At 45.0% G+C, this 16,101-nt stretch overlaps 2 long non-coding RNA genes across 2 annotated transcripts; both read left to right on the forward strand.

The window, feature by feature from the left end:
* The first annotated feature begins 694 nt into the window (after positions 1-694).
* Positions 695-7,671, forward strand: LOC137485471 (uncharacterized). The gene is made up of 2 exons (XR_011005326.1): positions 695-1,157; positions 4,732-7,671. It is a non-coding gene; the product is annotated as an uncharacterized lncRNA (long non-coding RNA).
* Positions 7,672-10,891: 3,220 nt separating this feature from the next.
* On the forward strand, positions 10,892-15,070 carry LOC137485470 (uncharacterized). Its single transcript, XR_011005325.1, has 2 exons — positions 10,892-11,932; positions 13,876-15,070. It is a non-coding gene; the product is annotated as an uncharacterized lncRNA (long non-coding RNA).
* The last annotated feature ends 1,031 nt before the right edge of the window (positions 15,071-16,101 follow it).

Raw genomic sequence — 16,101 nt, forward strand, 5'->3', positions numbered from 1 at the left:
TAAAAAAAGATGATAGGAAATCATTAATTCTCAGAGAAAAGAAACAGTTTATCACTCAAGATTAAATAATAATATTATTAAATACCTTGTGCCTACACAAAAGTTACTTAAGATAAGAGTGGAGATGTCCAAGGACAGAACAGTATTTACCCATCTGTAGGTGACAAAACACTGAAACACAGTGCAGGAATTTTTGATGGTGGAATTTCCACCTAATTTTAATTTCCTTTCTTTGATTCAAATAAAACCTTCCATTTAAGTTTAATGTAGTCCTTTCTAGTAAATCCAAGCTCGCCATTCTTCGGGGCATTTAAATCCATATCCAGAGCTGAATTTTGTGGTGTGGATCCACCACCTGTATCTGTGTGAGCTGGTCCCAGTGAGTCTTGAATATTGTGCATTCTTGGGGCTACAAGGACATGATGGAAGACTCTGTCCTCATGTTACAGACAAGCTGTAAATCTCAACAGGACACGGGATCTGAATGCAGGAGACTCTTAATCTTGGCAGGAGTCAGCAAGTCCCCTCTGTACTCACACAAAAAAGGCAATTTGCATGAGGATTGTTGCAAACTCTGTTCCTCAGGATCTTATTTTTTTTGCTGATTTCCTCCTTTCCCCAGAAAAGAGACAACGGTGTGAACTGATTTATTTTCTGTCGGACACATCAGCATCATTTATGCATACCAGCATTTTCCAGTTATTTTTCTAGACCTTTCTGGGATCTGGGAGTCTCTTCCTGCTTGTGAATCCTGTACACTCACTCATTCTTGTAATTTGGGAGGCTCCTGCATATTTGAAAGCGATGGCTTCATTTGTTTTTCCAAGTTCTTACTGAATCACTTGTTGGTGTACAAGTGACATTCCAAGCAGCAGATTAATGAAAGCGCCTTTCTTCTTTGTACAGTTGTATTACGTCAGAAATTTCTCCACACGCACACCAGTTCCAGTTATCTGATTGATACACTTAGACATCACGCATGAAATATGCTTTTATTCATGTATTTGTGTCTATAAACTGAAAAGGAGCCTTTATTCTGGAGGAAGAGTCCTGCAGCTCGGCGCTGAACTGCACGGCTCCATCAACAGTTGAGCTGGACTCTGGCCAAAACCCAGCCTTATCTATTCCAGCAACATCAGTGCAAGGAACCACAAGAGGTGAGCTTGGAAAGATCCTTGTGGGGAAAAAAAAAAAAAAAACCAAAAAAAAACAAAGCCAAACAAAAACCCCAGACAAAGTCATTATGTCACTTCAAATCCACGGCTGGGAGATTCTGGCTGGTGTTCTTGGCCCCGCTCTCGGCTGTGGGGTCCTCGTGGTGCAAAGGAGAAGCAAAGGGCAGAGCTTGTCTGACCCTAAAAATCATTATCTGAGGGCATGGCCCTTAGGGCTCCATGTTCCATGTGCTGCACGGTGTGGAAAGGCTGGGGGGAGCTGGGAAGGCAGCCAGTGGAATAAAGCTCCTGTGGGGCCTCCTGTCTCAGAGGTGATGCATAACCACATCCCAGGCCAGCTGGGGGTGGTGTCCTCTGCTCCTGGAATTGCTTGCTGTGGGGATGAAGAGGAGGATGAGCGTTGGCTGGGGATATTTGTCCCACAGGAACCTCAGCCTGGTGAGGGCAACATTGGGCTCGGGCCCAAAGCCCTCCTGGCCCTCAAGGCAAGACCTGACAGGCAGAGGAGAAACTGGTGGAGAGCACAAATACCAGTGCTCGGGTTCTGTGAGTGAGCCTGACAGGAAAATCATATCCAGGGAAGCTGTGGCTGCCCCATCCCTGGGAGTGTCCAAGGCCAGGTTGGATGGGGCTTGCAGCAGCCTGGGATAGAAGCAGGTGTCCCAAGGCAGGGAGGTGGAACTGGACGAGCTTCGAGGTCTCTTCTCTGTTCACCTGCAGATCTGTGTGAGGCTGTGTGAACTGGGCTGTGCGAAGAGCCAGCAGCTCATTGAAAATGAGCCCATCTGCAAATAAATTGTCCCACAGCACCCTGGGAGAGGCTCAGGGGCTGCCATTGCCCACAGGCCCAGTCACAGGGCCCAGGATGTCATTTTGGGGTCACGTTTATGGCTTGGTGTCCCCCGTCTGCCAATGTCCTCCCTGCTGAAACCAGCTGGGACCAGGAGCCTTCGACCTGGATGACACTGGTCTGAGGGCAAAATGTGACCTCAGCCTGCTGTTTGCCTCACTTGTTTTATCCCGGGCATGGATATCCCGGTGAGCTGGGACAAGGAGCTGAGGTGGGGTTTTTTCCCACACTGCAGGAGGCAGGTGGAGCTTGGACCAGGCAAAAGACTGAGAAGCAACTTTTAGTTCTGTAAGAGCCAGCAATGTTCAAATCATGACTTGTCCCACCAACATCTGGAGGAGTTTGTGCTGGGCTGGGCCTGTCATCTGTAATTTTAAACCCCATCCCAGGACTTTGACTTCCTCTTTGAAAAACACCCAAGACCTGCTCAGAGAGCCCATTTGCTAAAGGATTTCCATAACCCATGAGCCATTAACAACCTCACACAAAGCAGGACCTTAACAGGCAGGCCTGGCACAGAAGCCAAAGCCCAGAGGGGTTTAATTTCTCTCCTGCCCTTGCCCAAAGTGGGCCACAGTTAATGCCAAAAGGGGTTTATGCTATTACTGCAAGAGCTCTTGGACCAAGCATTTCACTCACAAGCTTCCTATTTACTTCACTGCTTTAACACTCTGGTGATTTAAGCACATGCAGCTCTGGAAGGAAGCAGCAGCATTTGCAAAAAAAAAAAAAAAAAAAAAAAAGAGACTTTTATAGAAATATTTGTGCATCCTGTGCAAATGCAAAGCTTCACCATGGCCAAGAGGAGAAGCAAAGTTCAAAGTAATGTAGTAATTTCTAATCAAAAATATATCATATATATATTATATATATAAATATATAATATATAAAATCTATTATATATTATATATTTATAATATTTTTTAAAATATATATTACTGTATGTAAAGGGGTAACCTGGACTTAGGGGTGTTTTGGTGAGCACAGAAGTTTTCATGCTTATGCAACAGCTGAGCACTTCCCCCCCCCGCCCCCACTTGTCTTTTTTTTTCTGAGAGACAAATGAACTAAAATGACAGAGACAATGGAAAAAATAAGCATTCTTGGATCTGGACTAAATGTACTCGCAGGATAGAATGTTAATTTTACCCAGATTTGGTTTCACTTGGGGAAAAAGAAGTAGCATTTAGTCTCTCATAGCTGTCTGCATGACGTATAAATGTGGCACTTGCCAGTGTCACCACAGCAGTGACAGGAATGGCCAGGTTGGATTTTTCTGCACTAATTCCCTTCCACTGCAGAGATTTCCTGTCAGCACGTGGCCTCTCCAAGCACATGTGCTGCAGTAGCATCAGGGGTGAAGCTGGGAGCCTTCACGCCAAGTTCCCTTGCTCTGGTTGGCTTGAATCAAACCTTAATTAAAATGGGAGTGTTTTTTAATTTAATTAAGAATATTGAATCAATTAATAAGACACTTAAGTGATTACACAAAGTTAACTGAAGAGTTTGATACTGCAGCTCCTGATTTAGCTAACTCCTGATTTGATGAAGATTTCCAGCCATCCAAAAGGCTCAGGTAATTAGCATTTGATTGGGCCATAGGCTATTTTTAACCAACCACCCCTTACAGAATGTGCTGCCTACTCCAGTAGAAATTGAATATTTCAAATATACTTTTGAGAAAAACATGGAAATTCTCCCTCCAAAAAAAAGCAAGGTAAGGAAAAGTTATACTAGGAATATAATTGGCAATATGATTTTTTAAAAATTGACTTAATTGAATAAAAATCAGCAAATGCTTGTGTCAGTGGTGAGTTCCAAGCAGGGTCTGTCTCTGGTGCGAGTGTCAGGGGTGTTGTGGATGGGGGAAACACTTGAGGAAATGCTGGGCTATGGAAAAAGGGGCTGTGGAAAATGGGATTGTGGGCAGTGCTGATGGCCAGCTAATAGGACTGGTGTCCCTTTGGATATGACCCAGTACAGCTTCCTGTGGTGGCTGTTCTGCAGTGTGAAGATGTCCAGGGACACCCAGGGACACCCAGGGGCACCCAAGGACATCCACTGTTCTGCCTCCTGTCCAAGTCCTCCTCTGGGCAGAGCACAGCTGAGTCTGGGACTAAGAACCAGGGCCCAAACTCCAGGGACTCCAAGGTTTTTGGGGAATCTGGAAGGGGATATTGTATCACACATGATCAACCACGTCTGGGTGACAGCAGAGAGGGGATAAGGAAGGGGAAAATCACCTTGTCTGTAAGATCTTGCTGTCCTTTTCCTCTGTGGCATCTTCTGGTTCGGTCTAAAGGAGCATTTGCAGTGAAGGAAGTGCAATTTCTATTTACCTAGGACACAGAAAGACCTCATCATGACACCAGGGGATGTCCAAAGGGGGCCTGACCTCCCCTCATAGCACAAACATTAAAATATTCTGCTGCAGGATCACAGCGACATCTGAAACTTCCCTTCATTTTCTTCCCCCCCCCCGCTTTTTTCTCATCTCTTTGGGTCCTTTGGCCCATATGTTGCTAATTTTCTGTCTTTTCAAAGCACTCTGTTTCATTTAAAGTCAGAATACATTCTATTCATCACCATGAATTCTAGGGAAAAAAGAGATCTCGAAGGTCAGTGTTCCCCTTAATGTATAAAATAAATGAGCAAAGCCCTGGTTTTTTTCCTTTAGCTTATTACTTTTCTTAATCTACTTTTTAGGTCTACTGTGGGAGATCACAGGAGGGACTTAAGCAGTTGCTCTTAGAAAGGATTCTTATATATTCTTGCAAAAAAGGAGTCCTTCAAAACGGCAAGTCTTTGTAGTTGGATCTGCTGAGCCAGACTTCAACCAAGCTAGTTACTGGTCAGTGAGCTGGGGTGCCACTGCAGTGACATCCACAAGTACCCAAAGGACTTCACTCCCCACGAGCTCACTTTCACTTGCTGTCCATCATGTTTTCCCAGGAAAAAAAAAAAATCCTTCTTCTTTGCTAAGATATTGCACCTACACCCTGAAATCTGTGCAAGGGAGAATGAGGGAAAACTGTGGCATTCCGATTTTTGCAGCAATAGTTCAGTAGATCTTACCAAGAGGCAAGTTAAACTGTTGAAATTACTCAAACCCAAGAAAAGCATGTAAGATGATCCGGTTGTTTAAATTCTGTTGTTGCAGAGGGTGGGTTCTTTGTAGAAAGCCATCAGGGGATGAAATTCTAGAAGGCCTTGTGGCAGATCCCGGTGCAGCCTGCAAAGAGTTAATGGCATCCTTGCTCCGCTATTTTCTTGCTTCTCTGCAATTGGCAGTGACAAGAGCTGGTCTGTCCCCAGCTGTGGCAGTGACAGCAGCCCTGGGCCAGCCCACACCAGCCCTTCCAGGCTGGAATGACCCAGCAGGAGCAGCCAAACCCAAAGCCAACTCGAGAGCCAGCTGAACCTTTCTTTACAAAACCTCAGACCACATCAAAGTGCCTGGATTTGTGTTCTCTTATGAAATGGGGGTTTGGGCCAAGGTAGTTAAAATGTTCATCAAGACTCAGATCTTTGGAGTGAATCTGGGCCTGAGAACTGAACTAACCCTGCTTTGGAGTTCAAAGCAGCTGGGAGGTGAGTCTGGAGTGGGACCATGGCTGGATTTCCCCCGTTCCCATTGCTGCTTCACACCGTGGATGGCCTTGCTAGGGAACCTGAATCACCCCTAAAATTTTGCTGCTGCTCATTTTCTCATCCATTTGGCCAGAGCTGGTCCAGCTGAAGCTGCAACCTCTTTCCTGGGCTTTGATGGGTGCAGTGCATGGGATTTTCTGTGCACCTTCCCACTTTAACCTCATGAGGGCAAAGCCCTGTTGAGAGCACTTGCCAGGGTGACTCGACCAATGAATAATCCCAGGAAATTTCCCTTCAGTGCTGCAAGGTGCCTACTTTCATCTGGCAGTACTTCAGAGCTGGCACTTCATCAGTAGATGAACAAAGCCAACTAATGCAGTACAAGTAAAATTATTACAATCTGGGGTATTTCCAAAACAAGAGTCTGACCAGGAAAAAAAAAAAAAAAAGACGAAGAAAAAAAAGATGGAAGGGGCAGGCAGGGAGGGGCCTTAGCAGCTGATAACTTTGAGCTGCAAATTTGGTATAAATAACATTTCTGGCTGTTTTGAACAAGTGCAGAAGTTGCATATCTGTAAGTGAAAGTTTCTCGCTTTGCAGGATGGCTCCATCAATCTGAATTAAGTGTTCAGTGGGAACCAGAAACGATGCTGCTGAGGAAATCTCAGCCTAAAAACCAGTCAGCAGCAGCAGCTGTTCTGGGATGCCTTTTCACCACGGGGCTATTTGATCTCCCCTGAGGTTGATCCGAGCCCTGCAGACGGGTAATGGGTTCTTTTTGAACAACAGGCCCGCAACATTTCTGCATCTGCAATGGAAAAATCTGTGGCAATGAAAGGAAACGGTCTTTTAGGTCTTGTTTCTGGCTCTACCACTAATTTGTGCATGACCTTGGGCAAGTCAAAAAGCATCCCTGACCTCAGTTTACCTAGTGAGAAAATGGGAGTGGTAACACTTTGCAGCCTCCGAGGTTTCACTAATGCAGTTCCCTCAGCCTGCTGAGACGAGTCATGGCTCTGCCCATCCATAGGCAGCCTCTTTCCTGACCCCAAAAATCCTCTCCATACACACCGAGGGTGCCCAGAACTCAGATGGAGAGAGTTATAACCCATTCCTGACCCCACAGCACTTCCAGGCAAGCATGTGCTGGGCTTATCCATCAGGATATCACTCACTGATGCTTTCCTTGAGATTCACCCCTTGTTTTCAACCAAGAAACAAAGTTGCTCTTAGAAAAGGACACACATTTTAAGCCTGACTTTTCCATCTCGTGTCGCATTTGACTTGCACACAATTAATTTAGCACCCGGCTGGTGGTAAAATTATGTGCTTCCTGAGCATTATGTTTTTTAAATTGCTTTCTTAATGCTTTCTGCTCTATCAGGGATGTCCTGCTGAGGAAAGGGCTAATATCTTCCCCCAAATTCAGCTTTTCTCTCAGCACTGCGGTACAACCAAGAACAATATCCCTGTTGTAAAGGTGACTTTTTATCAAAGGTACCCAACAGGCTCTCTGGAATTCCTGCAAATCTTCCATGTCTGGAGGTGCTTCAGATCCACAGCTGCTGGGATCGTTAGACCTTGCCTGGTGCTCATTTAATGGGGACAGTATCCATGGAGCACCTTCCCAGCCGCTTTCCAGCAGGATTTTGACATCCAGCTTTGCATGGAGTTGCTGCTCTCTGAAATGGAGTTGGGATTCTGACTCTGGGAGCTGTGAAACCAAACAGGCAGCAAATGTTTTAGCAAGTTACAACAATTTTCTTAACCTGCCAGGCAGAGAGGGAGGGAGGGAGAGAAGAACCCTACCCGAGACATCCCATGTCTGATCATACTCCGCACATCCACGGCTATTGAAACTCTCTGATTCCCCTGTTTGATATTTAGCTGCAACATCCCATTTGTTCCAAGGAGATATGTAAAGTCTCCTTGGTATTCAGGTTCATTTAAAGATTTACATTTTCTATTTCCTTGCTCTTTTTCTGACGATGTACATAAAACAGAATTGTAAATGTTTAGGAAAATCAAAGCTATTCTTAGATGCTTGCAATTCCACTAAGTTTGTATTCTCTAATTTGCGCCATGAAAGGAAAAGGAAATCTGGGAGAGGAGCTTGTAGTTTGCTTTTTGAGCTTTTCTTCACTGCATTTCCATTGAAACTTGGGGCTCAGAGTTATGTTTCTCAAGGTACTTTGAAAGTTTCCTCAGTAACCCTTTGCTCCAAAGGATGTGACTGCAGCCACCTCTCCTACCTTTGCAGAGGGCTGTAGTGAGGAGTTTTAAAATTAATCACAACAGAACCAGCTCTGGGAGATGTCCTGAAACTCAACTAAACTCCCTTACCCTGGAAAAATTGGTGATAGGTGAGTAAATTCTGCCCAAGTGCTTTTTACATAAATGCTGTGGTTTCCACGGTGCTGAGACTCAGTCGTGACTGTAGTAGAATTAGTTCTTAATCTCATGAGCCAAAATGCCAATCCATCTCTTCCCAGAGCCTGTGGCCAGCCCCCTTGATGCTCCCAGATGCAGAGTCCATCCCTGTGGATGTACATCAGAGGTTGTAAACTACCACGGGGAAGAAGCGGTTTCAGATTAGGATCTCTGGAAGAAAATCTTTCCCCGGGTAAATCCAAGCTAGATGAAATCTGCCCTTCTTTTTTCTTCTTTCCCCACAGTCAACACCTTGAGAAAGTTCAGCCCCACGATGCCAGCTGGGAAGGGAAATGCTGAACAAAATTCCCAACCAGCAGAACAAGAATTTTCAAAGGAATGAGAATTGCATTCCCCGAAGCACAGCCACAGCACTGCTCTTGAGTCTCTGCTTCTGAAACTGAAATTAAAAAAAAAAAAAAAAAAAAATTAAAGTAGGGTTCTTACTTTACCCTTTGCCCAGGTTTGCAGCTCTGTGGGAATGGTGGGTTTATCTAAACTAAAGTGTTGCAGTCACTGCGTGGCTTGGTGAACTCCACTCTCTAGAGTGAAATTCAGGAAAATCAAGCCCTCTCTCCTGCTCTGCCACCTGTCTAATGGAAAAACTAAACACTTTCCTCCCAACATGTGCAGTAATGGGAATTTCTCATCCAGAGAAAATTTCTCATATCTAAAATATTCCTCTGAATTAGAAAAACAAAAGTAAAAATAAAACCAGAGATGTGGGATTTTCCACTAATGGAAATTATCATTTTTGGAGAACGTGAAGGAGAACATTTCTATACACGCAATGTTCACATGTGCCCCCGTGTCCTTCCCAGCTCCAGGGACCAGTGAGATCCCCTGGCTGTGGCTGGGGATGGTCAGCAAGTCTGGATCCCTAAGGAACCTACCCTGAAGCTACTGATGAAAAACATCAGATAAAAATTTGCTGTAACAGATTGTTTCTGGTGAAGGTTTTTTTAATTCTCTTCTTAAACCACAGAAGTGCTACCAACTGGCATGGTAGCAGAAAAGTGCTACCGACACGTGCTGAGGGCAAACACGTGCCTGCTGTGGGCACCCACCAGCTCTGCTCAGCGAAGGGCTTGTGACTGTCCCTTGGCCGAAAACGTGCTGAATGTCCCCTCCAGCCCAGCTGGCCAAAGGGCAGACGCTCAGCACATCTGGGTGAGGTTAGAGGAATTTGGCCTGGTGTTTTACCTCTGCAAGTCAGTGCTGGAGGAATGCTCTGCACATATGAACTATCTCATACGCACCAAACCACTTATTAGTTTCAGGCACTGGCCCCTGTGTTATTATGTCCTTGATAACTTTATTAAATTCAGCCCCAGCTTATTCATCTCGCAGAATGGCCTTAACTATTTGTAGATATTTTAAAGTAGCCATCCTTGCATCGTGATCGCTTCCAGACCTCGCTGAGAGACACGCATGTGTTTGAAATGCCTGCTTTCCTTCTCCATTTCACCATAAAGTAGCCAATTTAATTTTGCACAATACGATTTGATAACAACCATGTGTGTGTGTCTTCAGCGTTTATATACTTCAGAGAAGGTACTGCTTGGTCAGTGTGAGATAATTTCACAAAGGAAAACGGATCCAGATGTTCCTCCTTTTGACTTGGCTTCTCCCTCTGCCTATCTTGTTTCTAATGTCAATCTCCAGGCAGGTTTTCCATTACCTTGGGAAGAGGATATCTTTACACTTTGTGTTTTCATTACCGACCTGCCTGACAAAGTGTTGGGAGTAGCTGAGGTAGGTGATTATCAGCTTAGCACCTCTGAGATCATTATCAAACCTTAACGATGCTCAGGAGACAAACAAAGGCAGAGGTGTGCACTGGGTGGGTTTCCAGAGGAGCTCCAAAGGGAAAAGGCACCTTTTGCACCAAATCTCGTGGGTACTGTCTGGATGCTTAGGATGTAATCCTGAACATGCCAAGGAGGAGTGAAGGGCACCATCAGCTCCGGGAAATCAGCAAGAAAATTTTCAGTTGAGATGTCTTCACTCAGGTCCTGGAATGGGCAGTTTTAGCTATGGTTATCTGGTGATGACTTTCTGCTGTTCAAGGACCTCCTGCCTGGCTGGAAGGGTCCAGGTGGGTATGGCAGCACCTGGGTGTGTTTCCTGGATGTCAGGAAAGTGAGGGGGAGTTTCCCTGAAGCTGTAAAGTGGAAGGATGGGGAGGACAGAGGGATTTGCTGATGGAAGGAGTTAAGCTGTGTGGAATATAGCTGGGCAGGAGACATCCCTCATAGGATCTAGAGTGAACAGAGCAGCCAGAGAGTTGCTGGAGATCAGGAAACCCACAGTCGCTGAGGCCACTGGTGGAAAGCAGGAGGTGACATTTTAGAATCACCATGACTGTCAGGCCAAGAAGGGACCACCAGTGACTGCAACATCCTCTTCCTCACCCCACCAAACAAGGCATACTGGGGCACACCGAGGTCTCCCTGCCCATCCACCCGGGCTGAACCTGATGGTGTGTTCAGAGGTGCCAGCTGTGGTCCAGCTATGGGATTCCAGAGGGTCACGGCAGTGCCAGGTGGATCCCATGGACACATTGCTCTGGACCAGTCTGATTTACAGCGTGTTCACTGCAGCTGGCCCAGGCAGCAGAGCTGGGCTTCCTCACTGTCCACACTGGCTGTCACCCACCAATCAAACCCGCACTCTGAGGAGAGGAAGGAGCTGGTTATCTGCTTCGTTATCAGCACTGGTCTGCAAACGACCCATCCTGTGGCAATGACAGACCAGAAAGCTGCTCTGAGAACAAGATGGAATGAGAGCAGAGCCCCGTGATCTGGAGCTGCCCAGCAGTGCCATTGCCAGGCTGTAAAGCTCTGAGCCGCCTCATTTACAGGTGCTTTTACCTTGACACTGGCTGTTATTAAGCTCCATTATGAGAACAACACTTTGTGATCCTCCTGACTCACCGTCTTGTGACATCCTGGCAGGGAGAGCCCTTGGCTCTTGTGCTGGGGAGGCTCTTGGAAGGAGCCGTTATTGCAGGGAGTGTCTGGCCTGGATCACAGCTGCCTCTTGGGCCACTTGAGCCAGGCAGGGATGGATTCTTCTGCCTTGGACCCATGGAGACCTCTGGCTGGTTCCAAGGACAGCAGCAGGGGGATGTCAAGGACCTCCAAGAAAGACCAGTCCCTTTGGCTTTGAGGACACCACACAATTTCTGCTCGTCGCCTTTCTTAGCTCCTTTTTATTTGGGTTAGAATATGAGCTCAGTGTGAGCCTTGCATGTATTTTAGTTAAATCATCCCAAATTTGTGGAAAACCTTATGCAGGCGTGAGCTGATCTCATGAGTCATGCTCGTTGCCGTGAATGCTCCATGGTATATGGTAAAGCACTGGAATGGGACACATTCCCCAGGCAGCTGGCTGGAGTCGTGCAAATCCTGTTACTGGCTGGCACGAAGACCAATGAGCAAAGGTCCTGCAGAAAGAAGTCCTGATAATCACCATTTCTTAGGGACTAATCCTAAATGCCTCCGCTCCCTGTCACTGCTTGCGGTAATAACAGCAGGTGCCCATGCAGAAATCCTTTTCCCAGTACCTCCTTCATGTCTCTGCTTTCCAAGAGGGAAGTTGAAAGCCTTTCTGACAAGGATACAGAAAAAACACTATCAATTTTTTAAAAGTCTTTTTCTCTTGAATTGTCAACTGTTTGTGATTTTTTTTTTTCTTTGCAGCCGTTAAAAAAGTAATTTTGTCACTCAATGCACATTCAATCCAGTAAATTGTAGGAGAAGGCAATTGCACTGGAGGCCTAGCTGGAAGGAAGGAGAGATATTTGCTTAATACATGCTTAACTGGCAATCATCTTGGCAGTGTCTTAGCCCTGCTGCAGTCAAGGTGGCTTTCATCACTGGAGGCATAATTTGTCTCTGCCTTTCCAACTGCTCCTTCTTCTCATCTCCTGCTCCAGTTTACCTGAACTCATAAAACTCCAGCTCCTGCCCCAAACTCATGAGGAGCACAGAGAAAAGGAGCAGTGCTCTGTGCTGATCAGCTTGGTGGCAACTGGTCCATGCTGGTGCCTACTGGGAGGAGCTGGTGGCAGCAGAGCTCTGCCTCTGTTCCAGGCTGGCTGTGACCTTTATGCCTTCAGGGCTCCTTGGGACAGCCACCCACAGTCAATTGTTCCATTGATTTCAGTGGGTATCAGATGAGATCTTTGGTTCCTGAGGGCAGGATTATCAACCTGGGGTATTTAAGGTGAGGACTCAGCTCCACAGAAAGGTGCATAGATAAAGGACTGGATTTTTGGCAGGGTGAGTTCAGGTATTCAGAGTCAGTTGCAAATTCTTGTTTACAAATTCAGGTAGGGAAATCCTCATCCACAGATGTTACACATCAGCCTCAGGTGTGTAACTTGGATGCCTCAGTTTGGAAAATACAAATTATCTCTGTGACTGTCTGCAGAAAGCACCTTCTGTAAGGCAAAGAGTAAATTTTTGTCACACTTCTGTGAAGTCACCACACCACACCTGGCACATGCCACCTCCATCAGATCTTGTGCCACCACCCTGTGAGTGATGGAAGAGTGCTTTTGCAAACACAACTCAAGGAATATTACGATGACTTTCATACAGACACAGAAATTGTGTACTTTTACTTAGACGTTGTCATGCAAAACACTCTGAAAAATCCCAAAAAAGTGCCTTTGAAGAGAGGCTGGTGAAGACCCCCATACCCTTATTGCTCTTCCTCACCCCTCTATCATCCCAACACCCTGGTCCTTACTTTCTAGGTCATCCAGGCATGGCTTTCTCTCCTGTGAAAATGCTCAGGTCATTTGTTAGTGACAACAGGAGACGGATCTTTTGGTGATGTAAATCAATGTCACTTCAAAGCTTCCACGGAGTGATACTTATTTACACCTTCAGGTACCAGATCCTTATGTTTTGCTTTTATGTATGTCAAAGTTCTTTTTTTTTTTTCTGACAGGTAACATTTTATTGCAAATTTCTATAATTAATCAACCTAATTTCTATGGCAATAGACACTATACAAATTAATAAAATAAATATTCCAGCATAGTTTAATTCTGGCAAAGCCATGCTAAAAATCTTTCCATCATTCCTCATTATGAAGACAGCAAAATGTACTTAACAGAATATCTTATCAAAATTAGTGAAAACATTAAACTTCCCAAAAAAACCTTCTTTTGAAAAGTTGTTCTAAGCAAGTTTCTAAAATCTCAGAAGTATTAAATCCTCATTAATATAAGCTCAATGTATTTATGGTGTCAAAAATGTGTTTTATAAAAGCCAAAAGCAGAGTTGCACAAGTTGCCTCATTATCAATAATCTAGCATCGTCCCTTTTATGTGTCATTTCTTTACACAATATACTATCATTTATGACTTTTAGCAAATACATCATGGCAAAGGATTACTCTCATCAGAGGCAGTCTTTGAAAAGGATATGCTAATTTCTAGAGAGCAAGAAAACATCAAAACAGTGCCAGCAAATAGCCAAGGGACTTTCATGTCTTAATATCCTTCAGAAGTGCTTTATCTCCTAGTGCAACGTGTATCATAGTATAAACAGGAAATGAAACAGCCAAGGCATCAAAGAACCACCAGTGCATGGCTGTAATTTTAGATCAGGTTTAATAAAGGTTATCTGCAGCAGGCTAATCAAACAAAAGGGTGTATGTTTTAAAGCGCCATTTGATAATTTTCATTTAAGGCTCCCGATCAAAGAGATCCTAACAATGTCTTACTGACTCCAGATAGATCCCTTTGCCTCACTTTTCAAAGTAGCTTCGTTTATTGCTGGTAAAACTGGTTTTGATGTTCTAATTTTTTAGGTGGAGGAGAGATCAGAAACTGCTCTGGTTTCCTGTGCACCTTAATTTGAAAAGCAATAGAAAGAGAGCTGAGAAGGAAATGAGCAAACACAGCGAGGGTCAGGAAGATCTCAGGGTCACTTTTGTGAGCTCTCCGTGGACCCTGATGCCCAGGCAGCGGCTTCCATCCCAAACAGGATGCAAGGAGAGGAGACAAACCTGGACAAGACTGAGCCAGGCCATTGACTAGTTAATGAGAAGGCAAAATACCCTGAAAGTGAGAGACTGAGGGGAAGAAAAGAGTAGCTTGATCTTGGCTGGTTGCTGGGGAAAGGCAGGAGGAGCCAGTTTTTGTGACACTTCTCATCCTTGGCCAGCAGGAGAAGCTCCACTGGCACCATCCACACAGCACTGAGGAAGGGAAAATGGCAATTTGACTGTCCTACCCTAGGACAAACCTGCAAAGCTTTTGCCTTGTGTTTTGTGACCGATTCCTGGATTGCACTTTCAGGCCAAATCTGATTCAAGTTCCTGGAAAAAAGGGCTGTTTGCTGATTTCTGAAAGTGGAGTAATCCCACTAGGAGAGACTGAGAGAATCTACTCTCTTGTAGCAAGGGAGAGGCTTCTTTGGGATGCCAGTGGAGTCTTCAGTATTCCTGGTTTATTAATTATTCTGTTTGGGGAGCAAAAAGGGAGATGAGAAAGTTCTCCAAATGAGAGCTTATCAAAATGGATTTATTTCTGGCAAGGCTGATACATCCAAGGAGCTAAACATACTTCTAATATTTTGTCAAAGCCTTCTGCACCACTCAAGTCCAGGGATGTTTCAAACTGATTTCCACACAAAGAAGATGTTTCCCATTAAATAGGAATGCTTGCCTTGAAAATAAATATCTCCCTGCCATGGGAGAGTTATGGTGGGATGGCTCATGGACGAGCAGGAAAAGCTTACAACCATCCCAGTTATCAGGTGCAGGCAGGGCTGACTGTTTTGGGGAGACATCTCAGCTTTTTGGGACCAGCCTTCCTCAGCTGTGTCCAGAGGCAGGGGCTGGGCAGGCTCAGCACCTTTTTTGCATGACTGAGGGGGTTTTACAACTTGTATGTTTGTAAAGTTTGTTGTTATTTTTTGTGTTCAGAAATCCGAAGCTCTGTAGGGGGGAGTTCTAAAGAAAAATCCAAATAAATAAAAAATACACCCTTGGGTGCACTTAATGTGGTTGGTAAGAAACGTGCTGACTCCCAAATGTTCTCCTTCCCACACACTTCGCAAAATGCTAGTTTTATTCCTATACATGTGTTTATACTTCCTGCTGATGCTCTCCTAAATATTTCAAAGTATCCTTATGAACCAATACACTTCTATCGTGGTATTTGTAGGAGCACAAGACCTTGGTTGTACCCATCCAGCCTCAGTTTGCTTCTTTTCCCATTCAAGTAAATTTTAAATTACCAAAGAAGTGCTGATAGTCACAAAAATCTAGTTATTGGCCATGAAAACTCAACCATAAGTAATCTCTCCAAAACCAGTCCCATGAAATATTCATGCTCTGGGAGCTCCATTCCAGGCAGGGTGGTTGCTTCTGACAGCAAATGCTTTGGGAGAAAAGAAATGGTGATTCCTCTGCTTGCAGAAATGAAGATGCTGCCAGACTGCTTGGCAGGATAATCTGCTAAAAAACACGAAATTCAGGGCTGGTTTGTTAAAATACCCACAGCAAGTGTTAGGGTCCCACCACGAGCAGCAGGGAGAGCAGTGCCAGGATCCCGTCAGCAGCTCCGTATCGATCCCCACCTATCTGCAGCCACCCTGGATCCCTACCCGTGCTGGATTACTGCCTCCAGCACAGACCCCAATCAATAGTGACTGAAGACTGGTAATGACCAAATGTCAGGGACTTTTCAGCAGCTTTTTTGAACTAATATTGGTGCTTCCTAATCCCGTTATCAAAGGATACCATGAAAAACACCATGACGGTTGGTATGAGTTGCCAACCTTTCACAGATTCATATACTTGAGACCAGAAGAAACCACTCAATAATCTTTTTTTCTGCTGACCTTTATTTCTTGGGCCATTAGATTTCACCCGTATCAAGTGCAATAACTGGCGTCTGACTGAGGTACAACTTGTGCTTGGCAGAAGCATATCTTCAAAGGAGAATACCGGTCCTGATTGAAGACATTGGAGCTGGACACTTCACCACCCCTTGGCAGTTTAACTTGGTGGTTATGACAGTTTATTTCT

The sequence above is a fragment of the Anomalospiza imberbis genome, chromosome 19, assembly GCF_031753505.1.
Source record: "Anomalospiza imberbis isolate Cuckoo-Finch-1a 21T00152 chromosome 19, ASM3175350v1, whole genome shotgun sequence".
Lineage (NCBI taxonomy): Eukaryota > Metazoa > Chordata > Aves > Passeriformes > Viduidae > Anomalospiza > Anomalospiza imberbis.